The sequence below is a fragment of the Hibiscus syriacus genome, unplaced genomic scaffold (assembly GCF_006381635.1).
Source record: "Hibiscus syriacus cultivar Baekdansim isolate YM2019G1 unplaced genomic scaffold, ASM638163v2 tig00000973_pilon, whole genome shotgun sequence".
Taxonomy (NCBI): Eukaryota; Viridiplantae; Streptophyta; class Magnoliopsida; order Malvales; family Malvaceae; genus Hibiscus; species Hibiscus syriacus.
The window spans coordinates 39,248-62,636 of NW_024061839.1; the positions used below are offsets into that span (position 1 = coordinate 39,248).

The window sequence follows — 23,389 nt, forward strand, 5'->3', positions numbered from 1 at the left end:
TAAAGCAGAAAGGACATATATATACCATTCAGAACATTAGTCATTAGTATTATTTGATGGGGCCTGAGATTTTTGTTGAGAATCTGAGGGGGAGGGGGGCATCAATTCTTGTCCCGAGATTTCTTCTTATTAGATAAGACTCAAAATACCCATTTTTTTATGGATCAATTTCATCCTCAGAAAAGCATGCATGCATGTTAAGATATCAAGCTTGATTTATGCTAGTGAAAACACCATAAATCAAAATCAAGAAAAAGGAGACACAGGCCCCTAGACATGATGGCTGACATAATTGTCACTTTGAAACTGTGAGAGATTGAAGTGTCACAACAATGTGGTTTGAATTCATACATGAGACACAAGCCTTTCAAAGACAAAGTCCAAAAAGGAAAAATCAATGATGAAATTTGCCAAGGGACCAGATGTCTATGCCTTGATTATTAAAAAAGAAAAGAGCTTGGCACTGCTGACCTAGGCCATGGAAATCATTTACTCTGTAGGTTTCTCCTAGTTGAATGTCAATCCAAAGCCAAGGGGAAACAAAGGATCACATGAATTGTCTCCATTGTTGATTGGCAGCTGTTTGGTTGTCCTAAACCATGTCATTGGCAATCGCCCCTCAAATTCATAGTCTCCGAAAACTACATCAGTGATTCCCCTTCCTTCAGTTCCTGGTAACCAGGCAGCATTCAGAGCATCCATTTTCTCCAAAAGCCATGGCTCTATAAGCAAAGGTCTTCCAGATATCAGGATCACCAATGTGGGGATTCTGTCAGCAATAGTGCTTATTAGTTCACTTCCATTTAAGGGGATTACTAGCTCTGAATTGTCTCCCGCAGACTCCGCATATGGTTCTTCACCAACAGCTACAATGGCAAAAGAAAAGTTTGACTCAGCCAAGGTGCTTGGCGAAGGATACTTCTCATAAAGCACCTCTGTTTTTTCTCCTATTACTTCTCTGAATGCATCCAAGATTGTTGTGCCTAGAAAGAAATGAATTTGAGACAATTTTCGATTCAATGATGTGGGAATAATACATGATACTAGATAACCGGTTAATAATTATCAATAATGGGAGAATACTATGTGAAACATACAATTAAACATCATATGTATAGGGGATTTGAAGTGGATATGGAACAGTGGTTGGTGGGGTTTAGCAGGGGGGAAGAAAACATGTTTAGTTTTTTTATATAACTGCTTACCAATTGTAATCCTGCCACTGCTTCCTTTTCAGTAACGTGTCCAACCGCCTCACTGGTATCCGAGATCATCAGCATGTGTTCCAGCAATAAGAATTTTTTTGGCATTTTTCTCTAATGGAAGGAAAGGCTTTCCAGGATTATTTCCGTTCTTCAATAGAACTAAGGACTTGCGTACGGCTTCACGGGCTAGTTCCCTGTGCAGCTGCAGGAGATCATAGAGATCACTGTGAATCTATAAACTATGGTATAAAATCAACTAAGAATCATTTGTTAAGACATTCAATATCTAAACCAAATGACAGCTATAAAATTTGCATACAAATGCAACCAGTTACTGGTCTAGATAACTATGATTCCTAACGGCTTACTGCTTTAGATAGCTGGAGAGGTGGTGATCCAAGGTTTGGGCCAAAGTACTCATTAATAGGATCCCCTTACTCCTATTACCATTAGGATTTTGAACAACTTAAGAGTCGGTATTTTCATCAGTGCATCCTCTTCAAACTTTTCCTCCTCAATTCTATGGTCCATGATTCTAATAGGTAAATGTTTTATGCCATTTTTCTTCAACGAAGAACACAAACATAAAACAAATAATTGAAAAATTACAAGTCCCTTGATGAAAATATATTCTTCAGAACGAGAAAACAATCAATTATTTTCCAAGCATTTCTTTTGTGGTGCGTCATTGGAATTTGGAGAAACTTTGTGTAGTCCGAGATGATTGACGTTAACAGATTGAATGTTGAACTCAACGAATACTACCTTGCAGCCAACCGTATCTAGCAAAGATCTGTCAGAGAAGGGACATTAAAAAAGACCAGCAACAAACTTGACTCTCAGAATTCTTTCAACAGCGTCATCTATCATGGACATCTTTATCTCCCCGGATTCAACCAAGGATGTCAAATCCTCAATAAATTGCTTATATCTATGAGGCACCATCACCTGCGTACATGTTTTAGTTGAGAGTAGAAAAAAGATATAAATCCAAAAAAGAAGCCTTGATGCCTTGAACCAAATTATACCATGTCAATTCCGGCACTAATGGCGGTAAAAACACAATGACGATAATTTGAGCCTCTTGGTTCGCTAAGTCTGTCAAGTGCTTTCCAATTCGAAATCAGAAACCCCTGCCAGAGAGATTTACCCAAAGCTTGAGAATTGAAAACAGTATATGCCTTTCAGGATATATTGCAAATAAGATGTCTACCTTGAAACCTAGTTTGTCTTTCAAAATCTCTGTCAAGAGGAACTGGTGAGCATGAAGTTTACATCCATTCCAACTAGAATAAGATGCATAACTGTTGAAACTCCCTGATTAAGACAATCAAGGTAAGGTTCCATGTGAATCCTCTCTAAATCATCATATGATGATATAGTATTTCCCTCATTTATACCATTTTCTGTACCGCCGTCTCCAACAAAATGCTTGGCACATGCAATGACATTGTATCTGGAATCAAATTAGTAAATCATTAAGTTCTAACCGTATCGAATGTGTTAAACTATTGGTAAACAGTAATTTTATAAGAAATATATAGAGAGCTATAGGTAGAAAACCGATGTAAAAAGGTAACCAAATAAGCTGTCAAATTCTAAGAAACTGTAAAACCTACACATTATATCATAAAATGACGCGAATAGGGAAAGAGTTAAGTTTAAGTGCTTTATTGCTCATATTTTAATGGCATTGGTTGACTGGATATTTTAAAGACTATAAACTTTAGCAAGATTTATAATGGAAATCTTATATTTCTGAACTAATAAATTGAAAATGAGTAGGCAAAACCTGCCAGCTACAAAAGGATAGCCCTTCACATGTCCCACCGGTGGCTGTCCCTGTAAACCTGTAATGATGGAAGTCATCTTTCTAACAATTTTAGTATCTTCACCAAAACTCTCATAGCATCTTCCCCATCTAGGATCTCTGCATACCTGTCTTGATCCAATTAAACAAACTGCTCAGACAAATTGGTTTTGTAAAGTCAACTTAAAGCTTCAGATCAAAGAATGTAATGGACCGATAACTTGTAACTTGATCACTGATTGGACACCGATTACCAAAAACTAGCATCTGGTTAATATGATTTTCAATTAGAACAGGATTGATTATTGAAGTGTTCAATTAAGCAGCAAGACTGAAACCCCTGAAGGCTAAAACATGACTATCACTCGCTAGAAATAACTTGGACAATTGAAAGAAAATATGATATTACATGGTTGTCAAAGGAGCTAAAGCAATTTAAAGCAGGGAAAGACTTCCTTTAACTTTCATAACTTCGCAATATGGACAAATGAAGTTTGATTGCTATTATTCTGTAAATTATTGGTATTCTATTCAATTTCATAACCGAGGTCAATTTAACCAACACAATTACTTCAACGAAAGAAGATTTTACAGATTACTTTTATATTGACTTACAGCAACACAGGGAGCAAAGTTGAAGTGAATGCCACTAGCCCTAACTTCAAGAGCTACCGCAGACCCTATCCTTTGAGCCAGATCTGCATCTCTATTGCATAATTGAAACACTAAGTACAATTTTAGGAAATATTAATACCATGTTTTTAGTATGCTGTCCAAGTTTCTGCTCAGTGACAAGTCTAGTTTCTTTTAGTTTGAAACTCCTTTTCCCTTTTTAATTTCCTAAATGACTGAAAACTGTATCAAGATCTTCGTGTCTATAGTTTTATCAGCATAATTATCGATAGAATCAGAATGGTGATTCATAATTGAAACTTGGGGTTAAAGATGAAACTTTCCCCGTGGCTCCAAGGCCAATATTGTGAGGAAATATAGTGGCACCATAGAATATGTATTACCGTGAACCGCATCAATTCCATAAGCAAGCGGTATGCCCAGCCTCGAATCAAGTGCTGCCTGCTGAAACCTGTCAACGGTTTCAGCCCAATCTGATGGCATTACTTCCTCTAGAGGTGGTTTCCCTGCACCACTGACCATACTTCCTACAAAACCGTCCAACGCCAATTGCTTGAAATTTGAAAAGGAAAACATAGCGCTAGAAGCATATGTGTTAACGTTTAAGGTTCACTTCAGGGATCTAAATAGCAACTGCAGGTTAGGATAAAACCAATCGAAACGGCTATATAAATCACTAGTATCTTATTCAAGTTGAATTAGGATCTTGAGCAAGACACCTCATAAATACGAGCTTAAGTCTATAAATACATATCAATTCTAAGAGTTGCTCAAGTGGAATTGAGGTGTCGCTCTTAAGTTTCAAATAAAGTCAAGCATGAAAACCGAACTGATGATGTGAAGCAAAAGAAGGTTGAAGAAAACTGTACCAATGGTAAGGTTGGTGACATCGTCAAGAATAGCAACACAGAGCTCGATTTGTGTCATTTGACCAATCTTTTCTTGCAGGGTCATCCGAGAAACAAGGCCTTTGACTCGATCTTCTATTGGCGCATTTTGGATTCTTGTAAACGCAACTCATCTCCTCCACTGACTGCTACAATGGAAGTGGAAGAGAAAGCAGCTAAGAAGAAATGTTCCATTGCTTTTGTGTTGTAGTTGGGACTGTTCTTCAGTAAATTTGCTTCAATTGTGGAAAATGGCAAAGGATTTGCACAATGGTTAATGGAAGTTCGGTCTTTCCAATTCACGGTGCCAAGTTAAAAAAAAATTATAATATTAAAAGATGTAAAGCGGAAAATCGACAAATGGTGGTAGTTATAAATAGAGAAAATAACTTCAGTGCCTGAAAATGTCTTATAATATACGATTTTAACAAACTTTTTTTGGATTTGCGAAAATGACCAACAAATTCGCAAAACTGTTTCCAAATTCGCAACACTAAATTTCAAATTCGCAATTCGATTTCTGAATTCACAACTCGATTTTCGAATTCGCAACACGAATTTTAATTTCGCAACAGATTTTATTTCGCAACATAAATGTTTTGGGTATATAACTACGCAGCAGCAACAACTCATAACCTAAATCCCTAAATCGTAACTCATTCCATCTCCATCTATCACTCTCTCCGGCGACATCCGTTCCTATATCCAACGACATCCTTCCCCATCTCTAATTTTTTTTTACATAATTTTATTTCTATATAATTTTCAATGATTTTTCTCCCAAATTATCAACTATCAACTTAATAAATGTATGTTTTTCTCTAAGTTAGTGATGATATGTAGTTTATAGCTCGTTTGTTTAGTAAATTAATTTACAATTTGTAGAATGAAATCATCTAATGTTGATCATGTTTGGATAGATTTGTGTTTTGGAGGGTCATGAGAGAATGTTCATGGTGTTTTACAATATATGCCTTTACCCATGAATCTTCAACTAAAACTATCATTAAAAAGTTAACTTATGAAACTCTAATGTTACGTGTTGCAAAGAAATTGAATTTAGAGCCTCTAAGTGGATTTAGGTTATCTTATCAAAGAAAATGTAAAGTTTATTTGTTAATCGACAATGAAGATATTTAACGATTCATTGCTTACATTAGTGTTTCGCAAGAAGATGATGTTACATTGTATGTTGTTGAACCTAGAAGTAGTGAAGTTGGGTCAATAGCGGGTAGTAATCAACTAAGTTCTTCAACCCCAGTTTATGGTGCTCACAATGTACAACGTTGTTATCAACCTCAAAATTTAATGGTTCCACCACAATTTACCAAACACAATATCAAGCACAATCTCAAAACCCACAACATTTTCCTAATCCAAATCCCAATCAACTTTCAGCACCAAATTCTGATTTTCGTATTGACCAGTTAGACGATTATGAGGCAACAGAAAAAATTGTAAGTACTAGTCAGTATTCGAAATTTGATCTTGGTCAATACCTGGACTTTGATCTTGGTCAATACTCGGATTTTGATGATGTTTCAGAAGAAGAAAACCTTGCGTGTAATGATTTTGATATTGGCCAATACCCGAATTTTGATGATGAAACAACTGCTGCCGAGGAAGATGTTGTTGATAATAATGAGGAGAAGTTACGACTGTGAATGAACATGTTGAACATCCATTCTGTAATTCATATAACCCTGAAGTAGAAAAAGAAGAAGAAGAAGTCCCCGAAGAAAAGAAAAAGAAGAAAATACCACGGGAGTATAACTGGAATATGCCAGAATTACTTCAGATACCGGAAGAAGAGTTGGTAAAGATAGCAGTTGATTGTTACACAAAAGTTATTCGTATCAAGAAAGATTATTGTTTTGATACAAAGGAAGACTTGAAGATAGCATTGTATACGAAATGTGTGGAAGATGACTATCAACTAAAAGTTAACAAATCAAGCAAAGATCGTTTCGAAACAAAGTGTATGATTGACAAAAAATGTATGTGGTGTATGATTGCAAAGAGGATAAAAGATTGCGAAATGTTTCAAGTTAGGACTTTTATCGATAAACATACATGTTCAAGAACCCAAGTCTTTCCTCACCATAGACATGCAAACAAAAAGGTGTTGGGTGGTTTTCTGGCTGAGCTAATGTTTTTGAATGGCATGGTATATCGGGGACATGAAATTATGACTGACATGAATGCTCGGTTCAAGATTAGTATCTCATATTTTCAAGCTTTGAGAGCCAAATGTTATGCCTTGGAATTGTTGAGGGGGTCTCCAGAAGTATCGTTTACCCAACTGCCGGCTTATTGTCACAATTTAAAGCTGAAAAATCCTGGGTCGGTAACTCATATCAAAATAGATAGAGATGGACGCTTTGAGTTACTGTTTATCGCCATTGGTGCTGCGGTTTGTAAATCAATATAATTTTGTTGACTCATTTTTGTTAGTTACATGAATTTCACATTTAAATGATTATATTTCTTGTGTATATTATTTTGTAGATTCGTTCGTTTATTACTTACATGCGCCCATTTATTATAGTTGACGGAGCACATTTGAAAGGTCAATACCTTGGAGTAAATTTATTAGCAGTACCCATGGATGCTAACAATGGGATACTGCCAATAGCTTACGGGATTGGCAAATCTGAAACCTCTGATTCATGGACATGGTTTATGGGGCATGTTAGGAATTGCATATGTCCTATTAGCAATCTGACAATCATATCCGTTAGGGAAAACTCAATTGACAACGCTGTTAGAACGTGTTTCCCAGATTCTTTTCATGAACTTTGTGGTGTTCATTTGTACAGAAATCTAAAATCAAGGTCTGTTGGTATAAAAAATTACAAATGGACATATGGAATGCTGTAAAAGCTTATCGAGGAAATGGATTTTAATAAGTATATAAATTGTTTAAACGTGTTTTGCCTCAATGTGCTCAAACACTAGAAGATGTCGGGTTTGAAAGATGGTCAAGAGTACATCAACTTGGAGCAAGATATGTTTCATGACATCTAAGAGTGCAGAATCAATCAATAATCTAAGTCGTCATTCCCGAAAATTACCCATTACTATGTTAATGGAGTTTTTTCGAGCCTCTATTCAACAGTGGTACTACAAGAAAAAAAGCCATGCAAGTATTATTTCTTTAAATTCGTAACTTATCATATTTATATATTTTACTAAGTATTATTTATTTAAATTTACAGGAACATTAAAACGTCGTGTTACACCATGGATTGAAAAAAAGATAACGAAACGTGTTGTGAAGTCAACGTCATGGAGATTTGAACCATGTTCAAACACTTTGTTTGAAGTATTGGATAATAACTTAAATGGGCTTGTCGATCTAAATGCAAAGACATGTAGTTGTATGAAATGGCAAGCATCTGGTTATCCGTGTGGCCATGTTATAAAAGTTGCTTTTCATCTAAACCAAGATGATTCAAGCGCATACGTTATGGATTGTTACACTACAGAAGTATATCGACAGACTTATGCCAAGATTGTCTACTCTATTCCACATCCTTCTGAGTGGGACATACCAGATGACTTACAAACAGTTTTGCCACCAGTCATGGACAGCAGGCTACCTGGCCGACCAAAAAATCATGATCGTATACCATCTAAGGGTGAAGATAAGAGGATATCGACATATAGTCGGTGCAAGGAAAGTGGTCATACAAGGTTGACCTGTGGATCACCAGTGCCATCACAATCATCTTTTCTCTACCAAAATATGGATCCTCATCAAAATCCAAAGCTCATATAGTACCAAGCAAAAGGAAATCAAAATCGTAATCAAAATCAAAATCCCAATCACAACCGGTTTCACCTTTTGGGACATATTAACTTAGGTGATTTTTAAATGCAAATGTTGTATTATGTGTATTTTATGTGTGAATACATATTTTCAGTTAGACATGCATTAGTAACTTGAGTTTGAACATTGCTATGATATGTTCAGTTGTTATCACTTATCAGATTGTTGTCTGTTATCTTTTTGAAGGTGTTTTCCTTGAATTCTCAACGCGAATTTCAAATTCACGTTGCGATTTTTTGTTGTGGTTGTTGAGAAAGTCAAATTTTCAATGCGAAAGTCAAATTCGAAACGCAAAAATCACAACGCGAATTTGACTTTCGCGTTGCGAATTTGATTTTTGTGTTGCGAATTTGATTTTCGTGTTGCGAAATTGTACCTTCAACAGGTCTTTTTTGCCTTCAACTAATGCAGATTGAAATTTTCTTAAACAACAAATCAATTTTTACAAATAAATTAAACAATCAAAAAATAATTCTTATTTACACATCTAAAAAAATAAATCAACATCACATTGATACAATTAGCCCAGACAACAAATTTCACGCAGCTCACTTCAGGATTAACCTGCATAAACCAAACATTTGCTCAAACAACACTTTCTACACATCTAAAACCAACAAACAACAAATTATTGAATTCTAGGTACTTAACCAAACATTTTCAAACCAACAAAGAGTATATATGTTAACAACACTTGCTCAAACTTATCAATAACAAATGGTTGTTTATGTACACTTTCAGCACGCGGATGCAGGTAGGCAACATCTCGAATATATCGCTCTAGCCATAAAATGACGAAACCATAACCCTACTGCACCTCTATCTCTATCTGTGGGAGGTAGAAACTATTTACCTCTGTCGTCAAATGTTTCAAGCACATGCATACAAGAGGACCACAATCCCCTCTGGCTCCTGCCGTTTGTTATGGCGCTGTCTCGTCTCTCATCATTGTAACTTTGAACTTTTTTTTTCTTCTTGTTTCCAGAATTAGTCTAATAATCAATCGCATCCAAGTATTTAGCCAAATGAGCGCTCCATCCCTTACAAATAATATCTTTCAAATCAGATAATGGTATGTAATTCAACATGTTGTCATATACTATCGTCTTCAGGGATGGGAGCTGAAGCTCGACGAGAAGCCAATGATGACGTTCCATGTAACACCCCAACCGTACCCGACTCGAATACGAGTCTGAGGTGTCACTTTGACTTTTCAAACTTTGACTCTTAAAGAAAAACCCCGAGAATTTAAAACTTTGTTTAAAACAAAATACATTAATTTACGTAAAAGAGACCACAAAATACAAACTCGATCAAGTGCTCATAATTAACGACTTATTACATGCCAACACTCTATACACAACAAAATACCTACTTTGTCGATTACTTCTGATATGATCTTCTAGTAATAATACTGTCCTTGCTACTTCTATTCTTGCTCTTCTCGTTTCTTGGTACCTACGTGTAAATCACTTACACGCTAAGTCATAGACTTAGTGATGCAATAAATAAATATGTAATAGTAGATTCATGAATATTCATTCTTACCATTTGATCATAATATTTCAATATGCATGTATATATTTCATATGATATATATAACCAAGTCATGCACACATGAAACTTACCTTTTTGCATCATTTTCACTTTAATTTATATTTCAATTGCCCATGTATATTGTTATTGAGAACAAAGGTATGTGAGTACATTGAGGTTGTGCACTAATGCTGTCACCAAAGCTCGTATAAATTCCCTCATGGGCACCGAACATTTGTTCAGTATTCGTCCCGAAGGACTGCTATATATGTCCCGTAGGACCACTATGTCCGAAAGGACTACTACGTCCGAAGTACTACGTCCCGAAGGACTACAATACCCTCGACTCTTGACATGCCAACTATACCTATAGCTCTCGTATCATATACTATGGGCATTTACGATGAATACATTTCTCATCACTTGTTCTTTCTTTTCTGTCACATACCACATGTATGTAACCATATATTTCATATCATATCACATGTATCACATATTGCTTATTCATATGTCATTTCATATATTCACATAGCTTATCTCATTTCACATTGGTTATGTCTCAAAGCATATATCACATATGCATATAATCATATATATCATATCATATATCTTATGTTTTATGCTCTTATGTCTATGCATATCATATAACATATATAATAACCTATACCCATTTCATGTATTCATGCACATATAAGAATCACAAATCAAATAACATTTTAGGAGTCACTTCTTACCATAGTAACTCCATCACTAGCTCATCACAAGCCAATGTTCGTTCAATAATATAAGTACAATTAAAATTGTACTCACCTTAGCCTTATTTGCTTTGATTCGATCCTAATCCTTTGATTATTCGAAACTTGTTTAGACTCAATATCTACATAAATATAACATTTCAAAACAACTATCAGAAGCCTAAACCTTAAACTTAATGTTAACAACTTAAACCAAATCAAAGAACCAAATTCTATTTTTCATTTAGGGGGAATCGATACCCCCTGAACATACTGGAATATTTCATTCAAGAGGGGGGAATCGATACCCATTCATAGGGTATCGGTTCCCTCTATCCAGAATTGTATTTTAAGCCCGAAAATCATCAATTCTTCATTCAATTCCTCTATTTTAAACCCTTACCATGTCATTAAACCTAACCACCATTACTTAAACCAATTTATATCCATGAAAACCATCCATAACCTCAAAATCCTATCCCTCATATGTAAATCAAGAATTATACTCAAATTTTAATATGTTCTAAATACAATTCTAACACTTCATATTCCTTAATTAGCATGATGACAAGTCAAATTTAACTTCAAATTCAACTTATCAACTCTTTTCCATATTTCATATAAAAACCTTTTTCTTTAATTTCTTATAACTTCTTCATCTTTGATTATAAGACAACTTAAGCTGAAAGTCAAATTTAACTTCAAATTCAACTTATCAACTCTTTTCCATAATTTCATATAAAAACCTTTTTTTTAATTTCTTATAACTTCTTCATCTTTTGATTATAAGACAACTTAAGCTTTCCTTAAGCTTAGTTATCTTCTAATGATCAAAACCTAACTTTTAATTCAGCTAATAATCAAAAATTAAGAAATCTTACCTTTGCTCTCTTGCTCACGATGGAGAAGAAGAAATGAAGAAGAAAAGATAACTTCCCCCTTTCCCACGTGATTCATTCATATATAGGAAAAAATATTTCTTATCAAATGACCATTTTGCCCTTTAATTCCTTTAATAATTACTAATAACTTTCAGGAAATATTTCAAACAAATTATTGGACTATACAAATATCCTACTTAAATCACCAAACTCTGAAGTTTTAAGATTTAGTCACTAACCCGTATTTTGGGATGTTACAAATCTCTGCCCCTTAAGAAAATTCGTCCTCGAATTTTCATTATACAAAGAGATGGGGATATTGAATCTTCATATCCTCTTCACGTTCCCACTTCGCTTCTTCCACCTTGTGATTTCTCCACAACACTTTGACTAATGGAATAGTCTTGTTCCTTAATTGTTTAACTTCATAGGCTAAAATTCGGACCGGTTCTTCCTTATATGTCAAATCCGATTGCACTTCTATTTCTTCTGGTGATATAATATGGGAGGGATCAGATCGATACTTACGAAGCATTGAAACATGAAAGACATTGTGAATTTTCTCCATTTCAGGTGGCAAAGTTAATTGATATGCCACTGGTCCCACTCTCTTAACGATTTCATATGATCCAATAAACCGAGGACTCAATTTTCCTTTACGTCCAAATCTCAATACTTTCTTCCACGGAGACACTTTCAAGAACACTTTATCTCCGATTTGAAACTCAATTTCTTTCCTTTTTAAATCACATATGATTTATGTCTATTAATGAAGCTTTCAGATTATTCTGAATTACTTGAACTTTCTCTTTCATTTCCTGAATCAACTCAGGACCAATAACTTCTCGATCCTTAAGTTCATACAATTCAAGGGTGTACGACATCTTCTCCCATATAAAGCTTCATAGGGAGCCATTTTGATGCTTGACTGATAACTATTGTTGTATGCAAATTCAGCAAGTGGCAAATATTTTCCCATGATCTTTTGAATTCAATTACACAAGCTCTTAGCATATCCTCCAGAATTTGGATAGTTCGTTTGGATTGTCCATCGGTCTGAGGATAAAACGTTGTGCTAAAGTTCAGTCGTGTGCCCAATGCTCCATGTAAAGACTTCCAAAATCGTGACGTGAATCTAGGATCCCGATCAGAAACTACGGAAACAGGTACACCATGTAACCGTATAATCTCTCTAATATACAACTCAGCATATTTATCCATAGAGAAATCAGCTCGTATCAGAATGAAATGAGCTGACTTAGTCAACCTGTCTATAATAACCCATATTGAATCTATTTTGTTCGGAGTTAAAGGCAACCCCATCACAAAATCCATCGTTACATTCTCCCATTTCCATTGAGGAATTAAAATTGATTGTAATAGTCCCGACGGAACCCGATGCTCAGCCTTAACTTGCTGACAAGTCAAACACTTAGATACGAATTTTGTAATGTCTTTCATCATTCCCAGCCACCAATATCAACTCTTGAGGTCCATATACATTTTGTTTCCTCCTGGATGCATCGTTAATGGACTACAATGAGCTTAACATCTGGAATCACTAGCCTCCCTTGATAATATAGGTTCCCATCAGTTTTCATCTCATAATCTGTACACTCTTCATTCTTTATTTTCTGCAACTTCTTTGAACATTTTTCATCTTTAGCTTGTAATTCTTTAATTCGATCTAACCATGATGTTTGATAGTCAATTCTGCAAAATTGCACCATCTCCGCCTAATGATAGTTTAGCATCCATAGCTCGTAAGGCTGCAAACGTCTTTCGGCTTAAGGCATCCGCTACCACATTTGCCTTTCCGGGATGGAAATCAATCACAACATCATAATCCTTGAGAAATTCCACCCATCTTCTCTATCTTAAATTTAACTCTTTCTGAGTCATCAAGTACTTTAAACTTTTGTGATCCGTATACAAGTAGCATTTTTCACCATACAAGTAATGACGCCAGATCTTTAAAGCGAACACTACTATAGCCATCTCCAGATCGTGTGTCGGATAATTCTTCTCATGCAGTTTTAATTGTCTCAAAGCATAGGCCGCCACCTTGCTTTCTTGCATTAATACACATCCCAAGCCATTATGAGATGCATCACTATACACTACAAAGTCCTTGTCAGACTCAGGTTGGACTAACACTGGAGCTTCTGTCAAAATCTTCTTTAACTTTTCAAAATTCTCTTGGCATTCTTGAGTCCAAGTAAATTTTACTTCCTTTCTCAATAGCTTAGTTAGGGGTAATGCTATTATTGAAAAGTTTTTAATGAACCTTCGATAATAACCAACTAACCCCAGAAAACTTCGAACTTCTGACACATTCTTTGGAACTTCCCACTCCAGAATAGCTTTAATCTTTTGAGGATCCACTCGAACTCTTCTGCAGAAATTACATGTCCAAGAAATGCCGCTCATTCAACCAGAATTCACATTTAGAGAATTTATCATAAAGCTTCTTGTCTCGTAAATTCTGCAAGACAATCCTCAAATGAAACTATGCTCTTCCTTTGACTTTGAATATATTGAAATATCATCAATGAAAACCACCACGAACTGATCCAAATAGGGTTGAAAAATTCTGTTCATTAAATCCATGAAAGAAGCTGGTGCATTCGTAACTCCAAATGGCATTACGATAAACTCATAGTGACCATATCTTGTTCTAAACGCCATCTTTGGAACATCTTTCTCTTGAATCTTTAATTGATGATAACCCGAATGTAGATCGATTTTTGAGAACACTGAAGCTCCCTTTAATTGATCAAATAAATCGTCAATTCGGGGGAGTGGATACTTATTCTTGATGGTCACTTTATTTAGCTGTCGGTAGTCGATACAAAGACGCATTGATCCATCTTTCTTCTTAACAAACAAAACTGGAGCTCCCCAAGTGATACATTTGGTCTAATAAAACCTTTGTCTAGTAATTCCTATAATTGAATCTTTAATTCTTGCAACTCTTTTGGAGCCATTCTGTATGGTGTCATTGCAATGGGCACTGTTCCCGCATTATCTCAATATGAAATTCTACCTCTGTATCCGGAGGTAAACCTATCAATTCTGCAGGAAATACATCAGAGAACTCTCTCACGATAGGAATTTCTTCAATCTCTTTATCTTTGGCTCTTACATCCACCACACTAGCAATGAACCCTTGACATCCTTGTAACAATAACTTATTTGCCGTCATCACTGAGATTACATTTTCCAATGGATTCACCCTTCAATAAACACCACGATTTCTACCTCTTCTGGACTTCTCAACGTTACTCTTTTCAGTCTACAATCGATATTAGCATAATAACGATATAACCAATCCATTCCCAGTATCACTTCAAATTCTTCAAAATATAATTCCATCAAATTAGCAGGGAATTCAATTCCCTGAATTCGTATGGGACACCCTCGACTCACCATATTTACCCGAGCAATGTGCCTTAACGGATTCGTCACTATCACCTCATTGTTAGTAAATTCTAATTGAATGTTCAATTCTCTCACTAACTTACAAGTAATGTATGAATATGTAGACCCCGTATCAATCAATACCATAACATGTTTATCAAACAGCAAAAAGGTACCTGTTATAATTTTCGGATCATCCCGATCTTCATTGGTCCTGAGATTATACACTCGAGCAGTGGAACGTATCTCTTGTTTAGCAGAGAACTCTGACTGACTTCTTCCTCTGCCTCTACCTTTCCTCTTTGGCCTGCAGAAATAGACCTCTCTGGTTGTGCAGATTCACCAACTACCTTGGAACAATCCCGAACAAAATGTCCGTCTCCCCACATCTAAAGCAAGCTCCAAAATCCTTCTACATATCCCAGAATGATTCTTTCCATAATGTGGGCATTGTCTGTCTTGACTCTGGTTAAATCTTCCAGCTCCAGATCCCACTGATTGAGTTTGTCTGCCTCTTATCGGATTTGATCCTATAACTGAGGATACCACTGACTTCGATCTAGCTTGAGGTCGAGAGCCAGCATCTCTGCCTCTTTTTAACGGTGTAGAACTCGAAGAAGCACCCGTTCTCTTGACTGTTTAAGTCCTTGAATTTTAAATCTCTCATTCCGAGCTCTTTTCAGAGCTTTAGCACGGTTGAATACTTCTTGAAACGAAGATAAATTCAAGATAATCAACATTTCCTTCAACCAAGGATGTAACCCCTCTACAAACCACTCACAAGCATCCTTCTCAGTAGGAACAAGCTCGGCAACAAAGCGGCTCAACTTATTAAATTCACACTCGTACTCATATACAGTATGATTCCATTGCTTCAATTCATGAACTCTTGTTTTATTTGTCGAACAAATTGATCTCCAATGTACTTATGCTTGAACTCTTCTAAAAACAAGGACCAAGTTACTTGATCATCAGATATTCTCAATGTAACGTTGGTCCACCAAATTCTCGCTTGCCCTCGAAGCAAGGAGACGACTCATCCAGCTTGTCAACATCGGAACAATGAAGTCCCTCAAGCATGATTTTCACATCATTAAGCCAAAGGTCGTAGTAACAGGACCTTCATCAGCTTTTCCTTTAAACTCTAGAGCTCCTAAACCCTTCAACTCTTTTGCAACATTCATTTTGGAGTTGAAGTAACAGGAGGTTGAAAATGCATCAATACTGCGTCTAAAGTTCTAAAGAATACATCTTGATCATTCACATGCACTCCAGAGAGTGTCTGTTCTTCACTCTACCTGGCCAGGGTAGGTGAATTACTGCTTTCAGCGGGTATATCATCTCCCACTTCATTTCTAGAACTACATTGTCCGGACATCTATAAAAATACAATCATATAGTTCTATTAGCATAATAGTATACTTACTATTCCATCAGATCAGAAGTTTTCACTATTTTGTTGGCATGTATACCTTATAAAACACTCTAGACTCCGGTTTATGTCGAGAATCGACTAAACCTTAGCTCTGATGCCATTACTGTAACACCCACCGTACCCGACTCGAATACGAGTCTGAGGTATCACTTTGACTTTTCAAACTTCGACTCTTAAAGAAAAACCCCGAGAATTTAAAACTTTGTTTATAACAAAGTACATTAATTTACATAAAAGAGACCACAAAATACAAACTCGATCAGAGTGCTCATAATTAACGACTTATTACATGCCAACACTCGATACACAACAAAATACCCACTTTGTCGATTACTTCTGATATGATCTTCTAGTAATAATATTGTTATTGCTACTTCTATTCTTGCTCTTCTCGTTTCTTGGTACCTACGTGCAAATCACTTACACGCTAAGTCATAGACTTTGTGAGGCAATAAATAAACATGTAACAATAGATTCATGAATATTCATTCTTATCATTTGATAATAATATTTCAATATGCATGTATATATTTCATATGACATATATAACCAAGTCATGCACACATGAAACTTACCTTTTTGCAACACTTTCACTTTAATTTATATTTCAATTGCCCATGTATATTGTTATTGAGAACAAAGGTATGTGAGTACATTGAGGTTGTGCACTAATGTTGTCACCACAGCTCGTATAAATTCCCTCATGGGCACCGAACATTTGTTCAGTATTCATCCCGAAGGACTGCTATATATGTCTCGTAGGACCATTACGTCCCGAAGGACTACAATACCCTCGACTCTTGGCATGCCAACTATACCTATAGCTCTCGTATCATATACTATGGGCATTTATGATGAATACATTTCTCATCACTTGTTCTTTCTTTTCTGTCACATATCACATGTATGTGTAACCATATATTTCATATCATATCACATGTATCACGTATTGCATATCATATGTCATTTCATATATTCACATAGCTTATCTCATTTCACATTGGTCATGTCTCATAGCATATATCACATATGCATATAATCATTATATCATATCATATATCTTATGTTTTATGCTCTTATGTCTATGCATATCATATAACATATATAATAACCTATACCCATTTCATGTATTCATGCACATATAAGAATCACAAATCAAATAACATTTTAGGAGTCACTTCTTACCATAGTAACTCCATCACTAGCTCATCGCAAGCCAATGTTCGTTCAATAATATAAGTACAATTAAAATTGCACTCACCTTAACCTTATTTGCTTTGATTCGATCCTAATCCTTTGATTATTCCGGAACTTGTTTAGACCCAATATCTACATAAATATAACATTTCAAAACAATTATCAGAAGCCTAAACCTTAAACTTGATGTTAACAACTTAAACCAAATTAAAGAACCAAATTCCATTTTTCATTTAAGGGGAATCTATACCCCCTAGGGGGAATCGATACCCCCTGAACATACTGGAATTTTTCGTTCAAGAGGGGGGGAATCGATACCCATTCATAGGGTATCGGTTCCCTCTACCCATAATTGTATTTTAAACCTGAAAATCATCAATTCTTAATTCAATTCTTCTATTTTAAACCCCTATCATGTCATTAAACCTAACCACCATTACTTAAACCAATTTATATCCATGAAAACCATCCATAACCTCAAAATCCTATCCCTCATATGTAAATCAAGAATCATACTCAAATTTCAATATGTTCTAAATACAATTCTAACACTTCATATTCCTTAATTAGCATGATGACAAGTCAAATTTAACTTCAAATTCAACTTATCAACTCTTTTCCGTAATTTCATATAAAAACCCGTTTTCTTTAATTTCTTATAACTTCTTCATCTTTTGATTATAAGACAACTTAAGCTTTCCTTAAGCTTAGTTATCTTCTAATGATCAAAACCTAACTTTTAATTCAGCTGATAATCAAAAATTAAGAAATCTTACCTTTACTCTCTTGCTCACGATGGAGAAGAAGAAGAAGATAACTTCCCCCTTTCCCCACGTGATTCATTCATATATAGAAAAAAATATATTTCCTATCAAATGACCATTTTGCCCTTTAATTCCTTTAATAATTACTAATAACTTCAGGAAATATTTCTGAACAAATCATTGGACTATACAAATATCCTACTTAAATCACCAAACTCTGAAGTTTTACGATTTAGTCACTAACCGTATTTTGGGATGTTACATTCCACAACAGGGATAAACACCTACAATCATAAATAATAATTTAATTGCGCACATCAAATAAAATTTATGAACACCTTTAAAATATTCAAAAATAAATACTAACCTTATCGACCTCCCACCACGCATGATAAAGCTTAGCTTTTCCATTACCCAACGCATATGAAGCGTCTCTCTGATCCTTCAAGTGAGCTACGTGAAAAGACGAAGGCATAATAGTCCATCTTATCTTTTTTATTTTCTTCAATTTCCTTATAATCTGAAGACGTGACACCCATGCATCAATATACTGTGGATAAAAAAATACGTATATTAGTGAATTTAATAAATTAAAAAAAATCAAAATGCAATATAAGAAGAATATAAGACTTATCCCCCATTAAAAATAGCCATTCTCGTCAACCCCTAATAAAACACCCCACCAATACTGATCAAGAAAGAAATGCATATTATCGTCGATTTTGCATATGTCAGCGTAACACCCCTGGCTCCGCTCATGTAGATAAAAATCAACTGCGGTCTTAGCCTAAAGGGTATTATCTATAATTGTGTCTAGTAGTGTTCTCCTCTCCTGCTAAGGAATGTACTAGTCGTTAACTCATACGAAAGCCAACTCTCATCCATCATATCGGGCACGTGAGGGGGTTTATCATTATGTCGACATAGTATGCCATGTGAATCGGGCTCTTGAACGGTGGAAGGAGCCTCTTGAACGATGATAGGTGAATCAGGCTTCTTCTTACGGAGTCTTGGCACTATTGGGGTGAAAGGATACGTAATGGCACGTGCACGACGTCTGATGCATGAACCTTGCCGTGCAAGAAAAACCCGACATAAAGCATCTACCTTATCGGGCCGTTAAAATAAATTAATACATAAATAAATAAATAAATAATGCCGAAAAAAGGTTATTTGCATTTTTAGTATAGTATTAAACAAACTTACCTCATTGCGTAGAGTATGAACTTATTCTGCAATGATGAAACAATCTCACGTAGAGCGGCTACCTCATCACGTAAAGTAGATACCTCACCACCTAAAGTACCATTGTCATCGCATAAAACATCTACCTCGCCACGTAAAGATCGTACTTCATCACGCCATGAACCATTGTCATCACGTAAAGTACCGACCTCATCACGCAAAGAACTGACCTCATCATGTAACTCCCCTAACTCATCCCGTGGAGGTGGAAACAGGGAGATAAATGTCGTGACATCTTTGTCGGTCGCCTATCATGAGGTGATGGTAGAGAAGAGGCTTGATGATGTGATGGAATAGGTGATGGCTCTCGGTGTGGAGGTGTATAATCAGCTCGATCAGGTGATGGCTCTCGAAGTGGGGGGTCCGTCCCATCAAAAAAATTCTTACTAGCTTGCCACCAATCAGTGACAAGCTCAACCTCTATGGGTGTCAGCCTCTGTAATGGATAGTTTGCCTCCTAACAATATAAAGCTCAAACAAAGTCAAACGTCTACTAGTAATAACTTGTTTATATATGGTAGTATTTGTGTTAACTTACATCATTCATCATCGTATATGGTAGTAAATCTTCCCAATCCAGCAGCCGGATCCTCCTCCAGGTAATAACCCTAGGAATATCATTTGAATTTTTTCTTGCATATGTCTGCATGCTGGGAAAAACCTCAAATACCCAAATCTACAAACAATATAATACACAAACATTAGTAATTGTTAAATAATTAATTATAATTTTAGAAACATTATATAGAAATTCTTACCTTAAAGGCCCAAATAAAGCCTACCAACACTACAAGAAAATATACCTTTAATGACACACGATAATTTATGACTTGCAAAACATGTGTGTCATTAAAAAATGTCATGTTTCTTAAAATCTGAACGATTTATAACTTACAATAATGTGTATCATATTTAATAGTCATAATCCAAAAAATTTGTAAAAACACGGAGTACACTTTTATTTGTGTGTCATCTGTAAAAGTCATCTTTTAATTTTTCCCCCCCCAATAATTTTAATCCTTTCCCGCTTCTTCCCCCTCAATCATCAGTTCACACTTTTGCATTCATGTTACCAAGAAACACAATATTGAGAGATCAGATGGAGAATGCTTCTTCCCCAAACCCTACCCCTCCAAAATCCAAACGAAAGCACCCAAAATCATCTAAGGAGGACCAATTGACTCGCTTCAAAGGGGTCAGTACTCTTTCTCGTCTTTTTAATTTGATGGTATTTCAACAAAATACTGGAAATTCTTTGGTGTCCTGACTTTGCTTGGAGAAAACAGCAACATTGTGGAGATAAGCAAAAAGAAGATTAGTTGTTTCCCTTGCTTTAATCCTCGTTCTAAAGATTCAAGGATCGACATTGACAATGGAAGTCGAACCACTTCTCGCCATTCCGCTGATTCCTCAGGTTTCCTTTTCATTTCCCTTTTTCTCATTACTTTTCCGTACAATCTTTCTTATCTGTAAAATCTTTCTTAGTTTTTATAACCAGTTTCCTGCGCTACGAGAAGAAAGGCAATTCTAGAAGGTAATGCTAAGTATTCTAACACCAAATTTCTCGGGAAACTTTCTTCTTTCCCAGTGGATTTGATTATTAGTTTGTTCGAAATTTTGGTAACAGAGCATAAGAAAGGAAATGATCAGGGACATGGCTCCAAAGGCAAAGGGGTGCGTAGTTTCATATTTCAGGAGTCAGCAACGACAACAAGGAATTTCAGGGAAACTAATTTGCTTGGGGAATGAGGATTCGGAAGAGTTTTCAAAGGAGAGATCTAATTATTTTGATATTTATGGACCTCAAGTACACTTTTTTGGCTCTTTCTTTTCATATTTTCTGTAGGGATTATATTGATCTGTTTTAGTATAATGGGGGGAATGTGATGAAACTTAAAGCCTTCCATTTGCAGGCAAAACCAGAACTTGTTTTCAAGACGCCAGAAGCTGACAATACTTTGAATTTGCAAGTAAGTTTCTGGAAATTGACTTTATATCAAAAGAAAAGAAAAAGAAACATAGTTAAAGTTTGGGTCTTTTTTTGTTTTGGTACCAGGATGTTCAAGTTCTTGTTACTTGGGTTCTTGCCGATGGATTCATGCCTTCTTGGGTTTTTATTAAGGTATACAAATAGTATAATTTTATATATTGAACTTTATACTTGGTTTCCTTATTAATGTCTGGAACAAAGTCTCAGATTGTTTGGTTTTTTATAAGTTATATAAGAAGACGTTCTTATTTTATATTGTTTGCAAAAATAAACCACTAATTCCGAAAGTTATAATGTTTTATGCCCCTGGCTTGGATGCAGTTTTGTACTTGGCACAATCCATGAAACTTTCTGGTTTAAAACAAAGTTGTGGCAATCCTCGGCCGCTTTTAGCTTTTAGGTTTATAATGACCTTGTTTATGCATTCCTTGTCTATCGAAAATATGCTCGGTGTGAATTGCAATGCGGTGTGTTTATGAATCTATTTTTTTTATTGTAGCTGTGTATCCGATGGGATGTAGACAATAGACGCACTCCTGACATGCAAGGTGAAGAGAAAGAGAAATGTGATCGATTCGATGAAGGAAATAAGCCAGACTACTGAACAATGTGCAAAATCTATCTTTGAAGTTGAACGGTCTGCTTCTTTGCTTGCATGAGTTTCTTATCTGTACAGGGTTAGTTGGTTTTCATTAGAGGATTGCCAGTCCCAACTTGTGTGACTAGAAAAGCAAAGCTTTGGGGACAGTAAACATGTGACATTTACTCATCTGACGGTCTTAACTAACTTTCATGAGACAGAACAAAAGTATTTTAGTTGTTCTGTACTTGTTTATAGTGGTGTTATCAAATGGTTAAGATTCATATCCACTTTCTTACTCTGCATAGCTTAACCATTAGATTAACAAATTTTTCATTGTCACTCATTCCCATCCTTGTACCAGACTTTGCCTAAGTGTTGTACGAAATAAATCTTGCCAGAGCTTTCGGTATCCTTCAGTGGGATTCAATCTAGTTGATACCTTTCAAGGGTGTTTTGAAGCTTGGGCTGTGTGTTATAGTGCAATATATAATATAATCTTTTACTTTGTAACATGCCCTACCTTGATTCCAGCTGCTGTGCCCAAAAAAAATATTAAAGGATGGTATATTGTATACTCTTGTATGATTTTTGGAAAGTTCTAGATCTGATATCATGCATTTGCTTTAGCCTGTAATGTGTTGTGGCCCTTTCCTTTCAAATGATGTAATTTGATGTTCTAGTCACCCCACTCAGTCTTTCAACTTGCAAAAATAACTTGAAGTAGTTGGAGTTACTCAGAAAAAAGGCATATATGTTTATTCAAAAATAAGTATATTGTCACTCTTATAATTATAGGGTCAAAGTTATCTTTTAATCAAAACAAGTGTTCTGAAATTGGGTTCAGAGTTTTTTGTATTTGCATGTCTCAGTCTATATGCTCATCTCTCTCATTTTTAGGAGAGCATGGAAAATGAAACGAATGGCAGCCTCTTTTTATTGCTTGCTTATTTCCATTGGTATTTGTTGATATTTTTTTCTTCCCTCTCAACCTTGATGCTTCTAAACCCTATAGACAACTATTGTTAAAGATGGTAGCTAAATTTAGGTGCACTAATGACTTCTAAACTTTTGCAGACAGCATATGAAACAAAGTTAAAGGTTGAACTAGTCTTTGGTTGATCAAACTTTTGTCCTCCCAAATTGCACAAGGCAGAGTTTGCAGTTCTGGTATGACTGGTTTTGCCTTTCACTGTTGGTGCTTTCCCCTTAGTCCAAATCATCTAGTTCATCAGTTGTG

The 23,389-nt window shown here is 35.6% G+C and overlaps 1 pseudogene; it reads right to left on the reverse strand.

The window, feature by feature from the left end:
* Positions 1–271: 271 nt before the first annotated feature.
* LOC120118527 lies at positions 272–19,649 on the reverse strand (annotated as a pseudogene).
* Between the last annotated feature and the right edge of the window lie 3,740 nt (positions 19,650–23,389).